The sequence below is a fragment of the Podarcis bocagei genome (genome assembly GCF_964188305.1).
Source record: "Podarcis bocagei genome assembly, chromosome: 2".
Classification (NCBI taxonomy): domain Eukaryota; kingdom Metazoa; phylum Chordata; class Lepidosauria; order Squamata; family Lacertidae; genus Podarcis; species Podarcis bocagei.
This window is the reverse complement of record NC_138126.1, coordinates 73,390,533-73,403,791: the sequence shown is the minus strand read 5'-3', so window position 1 is coordinate 73,403,791 and position 13,259 is coordinate 73,390,533.

The window sequence follows — 13,259 nt, the reverse complement described above, 5'->3', positions numbered from 1 at the left end:
ATGTGTGTTTACTCCTCACTATACCAAATATTTCATATTATCCAGATATAAATACCCAGGACTTCTTTTATTTTTAGTTAAGTGAGAAGATGAATAGTAAGAGCACTGAGTTTTGTATATATACTGTAAAGAAGAAAAATCAAAACATGAACGATGAAGCCAAGTTTCAGTGCATAATAGCAATCCAAGGGCTGTCCCACAAGGCATTCACTGACAACAACAGAACTCTGTTTACCACAAATCTCCATGCCCTTTCTCTTGTTTAGTTACTGCTAGACCCTCTGTTCTTCAGCCAGGTTTTACATCCTTTGTATCAAATGGCTTATGCTGAAAAGCAAAACACAGAGAAGTTCATTGGGATTTGAGATCAAAGTGTAGAATACAAGAATTTGGGTGGTCAGTTTTAACCTAAAGTCTTCTTGTATCAGGCATAGCATTGTTACAATACAAGCACTTTGCTGTAAGGGGGGAAAGAGATGGATATATCAAAACGGTAAATATAAAATGGGTAGGAGGCATGGAATGAAAAGGGGGATTGGGAATATAGAAGAGAATAAACCAGGAAGCCTAGAGTTTTATGCAGTGACTGGAGCCATCAGAAGACTATTCAGACATTAGCAGTAAGCTTGGCACCGATGGCTCCAAAATGTGTAATTTTATCTTGGTTTAAAGGTTTTGAACTCTGGCTTCAGATTTATATTTGATGATTCTGATCTGAAGAAACCCCATGGATCCACACCAAGGAACAGCCCCCTCAAGTCTTTCATATTGTTTTATAGCAACAATTTCAGGGAAGTCAAATCACAGGCTGAGAGCCCAGGGAAGAATGCTGAAATAACAGTTTTGTAGCAGGGTGGTACTTTGCTAAGTGTGAAAACATTTCATTTACTTATTGTTTATTAAATTTGTATCCCTTCCTTCCCCCAAAAGAACCCAGGGTGGCAAACAGCAAAACATTAAAGCAGCACAATTTAAAACCAAATAAAAACATTTTAAAATCATCTGGAGCATTTAAAAATGTTTAGAACTTCTAAAAATATTTAAAAGCAATCACATACCCTCCCAGTTAATGATTTCACCTTTCCCATAGCCAGTATATTTTAGCCATCAAAAACCTGGGTATACTGAAATGTTTTTGAATTTCTCCTGAAGCTTAATAATAATAATAATAATAATAATAATAATAATAATAATAATAATAATAATTTACTTATAACCCATCCATCTGGCTGGGTTTCCCCAGCCATTCTGGGCGGCTCCCAACAGAATATGAAAAAACACGATAAAACATCAAACATTAAAAACTTCCCTAAACAGGGCTGCCTTCAGATGTCTTCTAAAAAGCAGATAGTTGTTCATTTCCTTGACATCTGATGGGAGGGTGTTCCACAGGGTGGGTGCCACTACTGAGAAGGCCCTCTGCCTGGTTCCCTGTAACCTCACTTCTCGCAGTGAGGGAACCGCCAGAAGGCCCTCGGAGCTGGACCTCAGTGTCCAGGCTGAACAATGGGGGTGGAGATGCTCCTTCAGGTATACTGGGCTGAGGGAGAGCAGTACACCTCACCAAGGAGGGCATTCCACCACCAGGAAACCACCACCAAGAAGGTCCTGTCACGAGTCAGCATCTATTGGGCAGTAGTCATAGGCAGTACCACCAATCTGGTGTTAAGAAGCAGCAGATTAGCCCATTCAAATGTATTCTAATTTTATTTAATTTATTTAAATAAATTAAATTAAATAAATATTTAAATAAATTATTTAAATATTTCTAAACCACTCTTTCACATAAAATGTTGCAAGGCATATGCAACCTAAAGAACCTAATAAAAAGGATAAGAATGTCAGGCACAACAGTAAAAGCTGGTTGGCAAAGAATTTCAAGTTCGAAAGGCCTGCCTGAATAATACAGTTTTCAGACAGTGTCTAAAAGTGAGCGGGGATGATTCCTGCTGGGCCTCATGGAGGTGTATTGAGAGCTCTGCAGCACCCGCAGCTCTGATTTCCAACATACAGGAATGGCTAAAGTGGCAGTGCTGCCACTGCTGCCCCCAGCATTTGCCACTTGAGACAGCTGCCTCACTTCGCCTAATGGCAGTGCTGGCCCAGGCGACCCTCCATGATAGAAAGCCTGCCCCTGGTTGCCATGGTATTGCTGCTTTTGGCACTAGAATTTGAGTCCTCTCTGCAGTTTGTTATCCTTCTTTGGAGAGACTCCTGTATGAAACCGACACACCACAACAACTCAATCAATGTTCGATACTAGAAGCTATAATGTAGACAAAGTGATTGAAAGAGGAACAGCCCTCGAGCTTCGCGAATTCCCATTACTTTTAAATCTGATTTATGGTGCAGGCCAACATTCTAGCCATATGAGTCTACCTTCGACTATCATTCTGTTGAGTGATATGTATTAGAAAAGTGCCATCAATCCTACACCTGTTCAATGTGTATTGAAGAGCATGTTGTGACAAATATGAATACCTGCATTCAGGAAAGAATGCAAATTTAATTGATGCACTTTTTTCCTATGAGAGATGTGTATGAGAGAGGGGGGGAATGAAAGAGAGGGGGGGAATAAGAATCCCTCACTGAAGCCTTTACTGGTTTATTTCCCCCTATGCTTTGGCTACGAAGATATAGTAGAAAATTGCCTAATTGAAAAATATTGCACATGAAAATACAGAAGTCAGCAAACATTAGAGATTGTTTGTATTATAAAGATTTTAAGGGTGCTTTTTTAATGAGTCTCATGAAAATAAAAAGAATGTCAATATCTATCTTCATTCTCTTCGCGAGGAATGTGCTGTAGCTTGCAATGTGTGCCTCTTAAGTAAATGTTAGTCAAAAATATCTCTGAGATGATTAAGACCAGTGACGTTTGAAGTGGTTTATTTTGGAAAACCAAATGTTACACTGTTTGAAAACAGGTTGTTCCTATGTGACAGAAAGCCCTAAACGATAGGAAGACTTTGGTTTGTTAAAAATAAAAGAAAAAATAGATCCCCCCCCAATCCAACACAACAGGAGTTTCGCCCAGTTTTAGCCCTTTTATGAAACTGCCACTTACAAATTAGCAGGCTGAGGCACACTACATTTTCTGTCTACCACTTGCATATGTCCACCACCCATTGACTCCCTTAGGTCCTCCCCCATTGCTCTGACACAGACAAGCCCACCCTATGCACCCATTTGCAGGCTGCCCTTCGTACAGCTCCTTCGAGACATCAGTAGTGAGAACGGACTTAAGCTACAGCCCCAGCCCCCTCAGCAGCCCGATCTAAACCTTCTTTGAGTGCCTTACCCTGACTGGAATAAATTGGGAGAATGCCTCTTGCTTGCCTGGCTAGTGTGTGGAGAGATGCAAGTAGGTGAGTGTGTAGACCAGGCACCCCCAAACTCGGCCCTCCAGATGTTTTGGGACTACAACTCCCATCATCCCTAGCTAGCAGGACCAGCGGTCAGGGATGGTGGGAATTGTAGTCCCAAACATCTGGAGGGTTGGAGTTTGCCTATGCCTGGTGTAGACATATATGGTGGCTCCTTGTGGCTGGAATGTAGCCTATTGTAGAATAAGAGTCACATCCCTTGCTCCATCCACAAGGGAGGTTAGCCATGAGCAAATGCAGCCCTTGAGCTGAAAAATATTCCACATATCTATATATCTATATCTATCTATCTATCTATCTATCTATCTATCTATCTACCATCTATCTATCTATATCATCTATCTATCTATCTATCTATCTATCATCTATCTATCTATCTATCTATCTCTATCTATATCTATCTATCTATCATCTATCTATCTATCTATCTATCTATCTATCTCTATCTATATCTATCTATCATCTATCTATCATCTATCTATCTATCTATCTATCTATCTATCTATCTATCTATCATCTATCTATCTATCTATCTATCTATCATCTATCTCTATCTATATCTATCTATATCTATCATCTATCTATCTATATCTATCTATCTATCTATCTATCTATCTATCTATCTATCTATCTATCATCTATCTATCTATCTATCTATCATCTATCTACCATCTATCTATCTATCTATCTATCTATCATCTATCTATCTATCTATCTATCTATCTATCTATCTATCTATCTATCATCTATCTATCTATCTATCTATCATCTATCTATCTATCTATCTATCTATCATCTATCATCTATCTATCTATCTATCTATCTATCTATCTATCTATCTATCTATCATCTATCATCTATCTATCTATCATCTATCTATCTATCATCTATCATCTTCTGTATTTTTCCATGTATAAGACTAGGGTGTTTTTTTACCAAAACATTAGGTTTAAAATTGGGGCTCGTCTTATATACGGGCAGTGCTGAGGAGTGTTTTCTTAATTTGGAGTCCCCCAAAATGGGGGGTGTCTTATACATGGGGGTGTCTTATACACGGAAAAATACAGTATATATCTCCTTAGCTAATGTATAAGGCATAAATTGAGCTTACGGAATAGAAATTAAAGCATCCAAGAAGCTTATGTCAGTGGACTTTAGTTGAGCATGATCACATTCAAGTGCTTGTCATATTGAAGCATACTTATTTTAAATTGCAGTTACCATAGTTACCTTTTAATTCTGGTCCATATGTTTCTTGAGGGGGGGACCCCCTTTTTCTTAATGGAAATTGACAGTCATGAATACAGATGCCATTTGTAAGTCTAAAAAAAGTAAATCCTCCTCTCTTCTATTCTTCTCTAAATGTCATCAGATGTGCAGTTAATTCCTTTGAAGTCTTATTTCCTGTAGTCCACTTGCCAAACAGAAGAAGTGAGCTACAAGAAAATAGTCTTCTCTCTCCCACTTTCTCTCTCTCTCTCTCTCTAAATATTTTTGAATTCAGTGTTTGGAAAAATGCCATTTTCTTTTACATCCTGTCGTCCTTCCTTGAATGCAACATACCTGTAGTGGACACCTGTGTAAATATTTATAAATATTTTTCCTTTTGGAGACTGCTTGCAAAGCTATGAAATCCGATAGCTGTGATTTCTATGGAAGCAAGTCCTGATACAGTTCTGCTGAGCAGCAAAGCACAATTGATTTTAAGAAGCCAGAGTTGGATTTTGTGGTTAGTACATAGCCTTGAACAATAGAGACAACTTTCAAATATATTGTTGGCATTATGGGAAGCTTCTTCTCCTTCCTCTTCTTCACTCTCCAGTAGATTAAGCAACTGTTGGGTTCTAAGTGAAACCTTGCCCTTAACCAACCAGAAAATAAAATCAGGTCTACCTTCCACCATAAGATAGTAGGACTGGTCATTCTGTTTTGCTAAAGGTGTCAAGTTAGGTTGAAGTGGGCTGCTATTTCATAACTCTGGAGCCTTGTGATCTACTTTATGGTGGCCTTGTGGGTTTCCTGTCCCCATCAGATGACTCTCCTTCCGAGGAAGATTTGGCTGAAGATGAGCAAGCACCCCCAGAAACACAGGAGCAGTCCAGAACAACAGCTGAGGAGGACCTGGGACCTTCAGTGGAGACTGGCAGGGATCTCTCCCTGCAAAAGGGGGGCTTGACCTCTGAAGCAAGACAGAACAACCCCCAATCCCCTGTGAACCACAGTGCCCCAAGAGGCAGGTTGAGACCCTTACAGTCAGGAGGAGAATCCCAGGGGTCATCTAGTCCAATCCCCTGCAATGCAGGAATCTTGATTAGATTATACCCGACAGGTGGCTATCCAACCCCTGCTTAAAAACCTTCAAGAGAGGAGAGTCCATCAACTCTCGTCGGAGGAATTCCTCAGGGATGAAGTGCTACTCAGTAGGACCTTTCTAGCTGCACTCTGCAGAAAACATTGATTTTAGCATATTTGTTAGCCCAGGTAAACAAGCATTCCCTGAGGGATGAATGTTAATCTGATTTACTGATTTGTTGGTGTAATATTGCTGTAAGTAACGTCTTTTATTGATGATTTTATTATGATCACTTGGCTGTTGTTTTTTAATCCTTGGGGGTTTAGAAATATTTGTAAATAAATAAATAAATAAATATCACTCATCCAATCTACGCTTATTTAACTTATATGCAGAATTCATCATGCGAAAGGCTGGGCTGGATGAATCCCAAGCCGGAATTAAGATTGCCGGAAGAAATATCAACAACCTCAGATATGCAGATGACACAACCTTGATGGCAGAAAGTGAGGAGGAATTAAAGAACCTTTTAAGGAGGGTGAAAGAGGAGAGCGCAAAATATGGTCTGAAGCTCAACATCAAAAAAACGAAGATCATGGCCACTGGTCCCATCACCTCCTGGCAAATAGAAGGGGAAGAAATGGAGGCAGTGAGAGATTTAACTTTCTTGGGCTCCATGATCACTGCAGATGGTGACAGCAGTCACGAAATTAAAAGATGCCTGCTCCTTGGGAGAAAGGCGATGGCAAACTTAGACAGCATCTTAAAAAGCAGAGACATCACCTTGCCAACAAAGGCCCATATAGTTAAAGCCATGGTTTTCCCAGTAGTGATGTATGGAAGTGAGAGCTGGACCATAAAGAAGGCTGATCGCCGAAGAATTGATGCTTTTGAATTATGGTGCTGGAGGAGACTCTTGAGAGTCCCATGGACTGCAAGAAGATCAAACGCATCAATTCTTAAGGAAATTAGCCCTGAGTGTTCACTGGAAGGACAGATCGTGAAGCTGAGGCTCCAATACTTTGGCCACCTCATGAGAAGAGAAGACTCCCTGGAAAAGACCCTGATGTTGGGAAAGATGGAGGGCACAAGGAGAAGGGGACGACAGAGGACGAGATGGTTGGGCAGTATTCTCGAAGCTACAAACATGAGTCTGACCAAACTGCGGGAGACAGTGGAAGACAGAAGTGCCTGGCATGCTCTGGTCCATGGGGTCACGAAGAGTCGGACACGACTAAACGACTAAACAACAACAACAATCTACGCTGGTTGACATTTAATTTCTGGGCTCAATTTAAAGTGCTGGTGGTTACCTTTAGAGCTTTAATCAGTTTCGGGTCAAGTTATTTTGACAACTGCTTTCAGACAGGGCCGTTCTAGTGGCTACCCCATAGGCAGGGACATATAGCTCCCATTCAGTTGTTTTTTAAACATCCCTTGAAGGCTTTTCTGCTTGAAGTCACTTTTAACTAATATCCTAGTGTTCTGTATTCAAAGTGCTGCTATTTTAATCTCTCTTTTTTCCAACTGCTTAAATCTAATATATGTAATATTTTATACCATTTGTGTTCTTTTAAGTGCTGCTGGGGTAACATTTTTTGATGTTTTAGGACTGGATCCAGCATTTCAGAAGCAGAAGTCTGCCTGGGCAGTGGGTCTTTCACTTTCTCCCAAGCCCTCCCAGCTTTGTCCCCATAAACCTTTCCATATTATCAATGGGACCTGCTAAACATTGTGGGTTGTGTCATCCAGAGCCACAGTGAAACTGACCACACCTGGGCAGAGATCTTGCATGATACTGAATTCAGCCCTTTCCATTTTACTTCAGGTAGTACTTCATAGGTTATGATTATGTTCATGACAAATTTTGTGATGTGAGCCACCTTGGGGTGGGGCTTGCTTTTGAAAAGTGGCATACAAACTCAGAAATAAATGAATGGATAAATTAAATAGAATTAAATAAATAAGAAATACATGCTGTATCTTTTCAGAGTTGTCTGAAGAATTGCAGTGCTCTCTCTTTCTGGGAACATTTTCTTGTTTATAATTCAGCATAAGTTTTTTTTTTTAATTCCATCTTTCAATTATATTCCCCAGGCAGTTTAAAGAAAGAATAACATTTCACAAGCATCAAGTTTCACACAATTTGAAAGTCTGTGAAATATTTACAACCAGACAAGAATAGGTGTTTTCCAAGCCTAAATCCTGCAAACAGTTTATAAATCTCTTTCAATTTTGCATGTCATTTTCAGAAGGTAATATGTTTTTACACAGTTACTTTTTTTCTTTTTCATCCCCTCTTCCCCTATCTCCAGCTATGTGAAGTCAGAAATAGATACATGATAAGACTTGAGGATTGACACTCCTTGACAGCTCACATATTCCCCTCCTGTCATTGTGATTCTATTTTCTATAGACTGCTAAGCCTCCTGAAAATGATTACCTTCCACTAGATTTTCTTCCATTGGGTTTGATGCAACATGTAATTCTGTAACAGGTAGAAATAAAACAGGATCTCAAGGTTGGCAACACAAGAAGATATATGATGTGGAAGACACCCTGCTAGCATATTCTTATCTGCCTCTCTTTCACTCCATCCTTCTGCCTCTAATTACAATGAAAGGAATACTGGCCATAGAAAGTTCAGACTCAGTGGCTGGATATAATGATGAAATCAGGCAAAAGTCTCATATATATTTTTAAGCTGAGAACTGCAGAGAAGTGTGAAATCTGATAGATAATTATGCTTCAACCCAAGTATTAATCTGGGAGATATGAATTGGATCAGTTCACTTTAAAACGTGAACCAAATAAAATTCTCTTTCATGCGTAAGTATTACCATTTTAAAAATGCCTCTCTTCTCAAAACCACAAATTAGTCAAATGAGCAAGTCAGCTACTCAAAGCTCTTGGCTTCAGCCTTGTTTATGTATTCAAGAGGTGAAATGAACATGTTATATTAAATCTGAAGGATATATCATATAAACGGCTTGTTGCAATGCCTTTTGAGTTAAATAAGAAAGTTGTGAGGTGCCGTTCAGTTTTACTCCCCAGTGACAGAAGTTCCTAGCCACTCTGCAGCCACAGCAGCAAGAATTCTACTGGCCCAGAAATGGAAACAAGAGGAAATACCGACAATAGAAGAATGGAGACTGAAGCTGAATGACTATGCAGAATTGGACAGATTAACCGGGAAAATTAGATATCTTCAAGACCAAAAGTTCATCGAGGACTGGGGGAAATTTGTTGAGTATCTGAAAAGAACATGTGATGTGCAAACAACACTGGTGGGATTTCAAGAAGCACTGTGAAAGTTGAGATATATTGTTAAAAAGAAATAGGAGTGGGAGGGAAGTTTAATGGCAATATAAACAGAGGAATGCGTAAACTGAGAGGTAAATATGGATGATTGTCAGAGAAGCCGAAGGAAGTCTAAAAAGAAACAAATTTGTGAAAACCTGATAGAATTGTATATTTGTGTTGGAAAATAATAAAATTATTTATACAGGGGGGGGGGGAGAAGAAGTTCCTAGCCACTCTTGTAAAGCAAAGGGTCAAGTGATGGCGGCAGCCCTAGCATGACATCTCCTTAGCCTGGACTCAGAGTTGTTGTGCACATTACACAGAAGGCGGTGGTTCAATTCAATTAAATTCATATCTCGCTTCTCACTTCCAGAAGGAGTTCCAAAGTGGTACTAGATATAATATACCAGAAAAATATATTAAAATGATGTGAATACTGCCTGCAATGACCTCTCCTTTCCCATCCCCAGCTTTCCCTGGTGTGTTCCAATTCTGGCTACACCCCTCGTCAGGGTTCTCTCCCTGCTCCCTGCCACTTCATGACATCAGTTTAGTTTAAGTTTTTTGCATTTCTCCCCAGCACCACCAGCACCAAAAAGGGTGTGTGTGTGTGTGTGTGTGAGAGAGAGAGAGAGAGAGAGAAGGTTGGAGATTGTTGCAGCAAATCGCCACTCTTCAGCTTCTCCTGTTCTTCATTATGTTTTCCTTTTAAAATAAACCAAGCAGAACTCTGGGGGAAAGGATGGAAAATACAGACTTCAGGCTGATTATATTGGGGTTGTGCTGTCCTCTCTGCTTGGACTCCCAAGGGCACTCACTGATAGGGAGAAGGGCAGAAGTCATGGTGTCAGTACCTTGGAGAGCTCACTGTGACCATTGTTCAATAGGAGCCTCTCAGTGGGAGCTGTTGCCTCAACAGCATGCCAAACCTTCTGAAGGCTGGCTGGTCTGAACCTCCTATTAGCACCACTCCCTGCCACCACCTGCTTCCCAGTTCTCTCTCTCTAAAAAGTTCTGTAACCTCTGGCTTCTACACCATCGAGGTGATGAGGTATGAACTGGAGGGGTGTGTATGGTATAGTGGTTAAGAGCGGTAGATTCGTAATCTGGTGAATCATAGAATCATAGAGTTGGAATAGACCACAAGGGCCATCGAGTCCAACCCCCTGCCAAGCAGGAAACACCATCAGAGCACTCCTGACATATGGTTGTCAAGCCTCTGCTTAAAGACCTCCAAAGAAGGAGACTCCACCACACTCCTTGGCAGCAAATTCCACTGTCAAACAGCTCTTACTGTCAGGAAGTTCTTCCTAATATTTAGGTGGAATCTTCTTTCTTGTAGTTTGGATCCAGGTTAGTCTGACATGACTTATTTTTCAGAAATCCATGCTGACTATTGGTGATCGCAGCATTCCTTTCTAGGTACTCACAGACTGTTTGCTTAATGAATGGGAGCAGGGCTTCCCAGCAATTCTTCCTCCCCCTCCCAAGTTCATCTCTGAGCCAGGTGGAAGATTGTGGCCAGAGAATACTGAGTTCAGGTCAGCTGTTGCTTCTGTTTGCTCCTTCACCTTTGCTCTCTGGGTGGTATGGTGGGATGCTTGGGTCCAGTTAGGTCATCCAGAGGGAGCGAAGAGAGCAAACAGAGACAGTGCTTTGCCTTGTTCTTGGAGCCCAATCTTCACCATTACATCTATTAGAACAGGAGTGGTAAACTAGTTTCAGCCAGCCACAGTCTGGATCCTTATATCCCCTAACCCATGCCAGCCAAGTGTGGCAGGGTGTGGGGTTGTCCCACCTGTCAATCATTTGATGTCACAGTGATGTCTTGCGAACCATATTCACCCCCACGTGGTTTGAAACCATGCACCCCAACATGGTACTTGCAAGGGCAAGTAGGTCTGTCTTGGCCAAAATGGCCTCACAGGTCAAATGGGGGAGACTGGCAGGCCACGGGCTGCTCTGGTTCCTCACCTCTGATTTAGAAGGGGAAATCAAGTGAAAGGATGTGGTGGCTTTTTCTTCCATGACCAACCTTTGGTGTTGCACTGAAAGCAAGCTACATTGACTTTCTCTCCTGCCTTTTCTTTATGCTCTTCTTCCAGTTGGTGGAAGGGGACGCAGGTGGTGCTGTGGGTTAAACCACAGAGCCTAGGACTTGCCGATCAGAAGGTCGGCGGTTCGAATCCCGTTGCTCGGTCCCTGCTCCTGCCCACCTAGCAGTTCAAAAGCACATCAAAGTGCAAGTAGATAAATAGGTACCACTCCGGTGGGAAGATAAAACGGTGTTTCCGTGCGCTGCTCTGGTTCGTCAGAAGCGGCTTAGTCATGCTGGCCACATGACCCAGAAGCTGTATGCTGGCTCCCTCGGCCAATAAAGCGAGATGAGCGCCGCAGTCCCAGAGTCGGTCACGACTGGACCTAATGGTCAGGGGTCCCTTTACCAGTTGGTGGAAACCACAGAAGGAGAGAGTGCTTTTATGCTTGGGTTCTGCTTGAGGTTTTCCCACAGTGAGAACAGAATACTGGACTGGATGGGCCATTGGCCTGATCCAGCAGGCCTTTCTTATATTCTTAAGTTGTCTTGTTAGCATACCCTCGCCCTCCCTCTTCTCCTTCTCCTCCTGGATGTGGTAGAACTGCAAGGCAGAGGTACTTCCGGGAGGTTCCGGAGACTTGCTAGATGGCAGGCAAGGGAAGAAAGGAGTGGCTGCTCTTAACTGGTTGTCACTCCAAACCAGCAACACATGACAATCAGCTGCTTCTCTTTTAAACTAAAGTGGCAGTGTTAAGCACACCATTTTAAAACACATGCTTCACGAAACATGCATTTTTGCCCTAAGCTGTTCCAATTAAAACTTAATGCAGTTCCATAGTTTCTTCCAGATTTCCTGAAGTATGCTAAATGAATGCAAGACCAGTTTTTAAAATGACTTTGCAAACCCCATCATACAACAAAGACTCCCTCATTGCACTCACATGCTATACCTTCTTATTTCATATTAGGTTCTTCTGAGCATGTCACAGGCATTCAAGCACTAGAGGCTCATTTCAAATCTGTTTATTTTGTAGCCTGCTACTGAAGAGATTCATAACAACCAGGGTCACATTCCCAGAGTGCTTAGTAAAGTATTCACTGTTATGTTTTGCTTGTTTGGTTACATGTAGTGGAAGTTTTTTGAGAATGAATGCTCTGCTCTTAAAACAAATGTACTGGAATGTAGCAAATGTATGTTCAAAGAAACCACCACTACAACACAGTTAAATGCATGTCTGTTTGACACATTATTATTTTGTGGCAACAACCTTGTGCGTCTTAGCTCTCATTATGGAAATTCCACACATATCCATAAAAACATGCTTGCAAGAAAAAAACTGAAATGGCTGCAAACCACCCCAAAAGCCTATAATAGGTTTAGCATTCCATTCTTTGTCCTAATGCTGTTGTATTTAAATCAATATAACCATTGATAAAGACCAGACTCTAGTAGTGAAAACATTTCTGGAATTCACTGTAGCATGAAACACCACAGCAGCACTTGTAAGCAACATTTCAAAAGAGAATCCATCTAATGTTTAGAACTTAGAAGATTAATGAAATGCTTATGATGACCAATGTTAACTTTGCCATAACAATTCACACAAAGTTCAACTGTTGAATGATTTGTGTTTAAGCATGCCTGAAATATATAATAGTATCTATGACTATCTTGATTTATAGATTGAAGGAGGGGTTGTCCAAAACACACACACACATCACTGTTAGACTTTGGAATTTGATTTACTGGGTCAGTCTGCAGTTCTCCATAAAAAGCCATCTGGGTTGTCCAGAAGTCTTTGTCACTGGCTGGTGTCAGTAGGGTGGGGTTGTTTGCATGGTATTCTTGATTCAACATTGTGTACAAAGACCTATCGCCATTCATCTTGTATAGTTCATTGAATGACTGATTACTTCTTGGATTAATTCACCCCTCCCAAGTAATAGTGAGAACCAGGTGTAAACTGAAGAAAGGTTTCTGCACTCTCTTGAAATATTTCAAGTAGTTAGTACTGTACCTTAAGTTCCTGTAACAAAAAATATACGCCTTGTACAAGACACCTGAATTGTAGCCTGTATGTGATGTTCCCACTTATATGAAAGAGTTGAAGTTCTAAAATCTAATTGCCTAATGATGAGCTGGGACTATATGGCTTTCATAACAGGGACACTGAAATTTTCTGTATATGCATAGGCTACTAGCAGCAGCATATACAGAATATATACAATACTGAGGCTT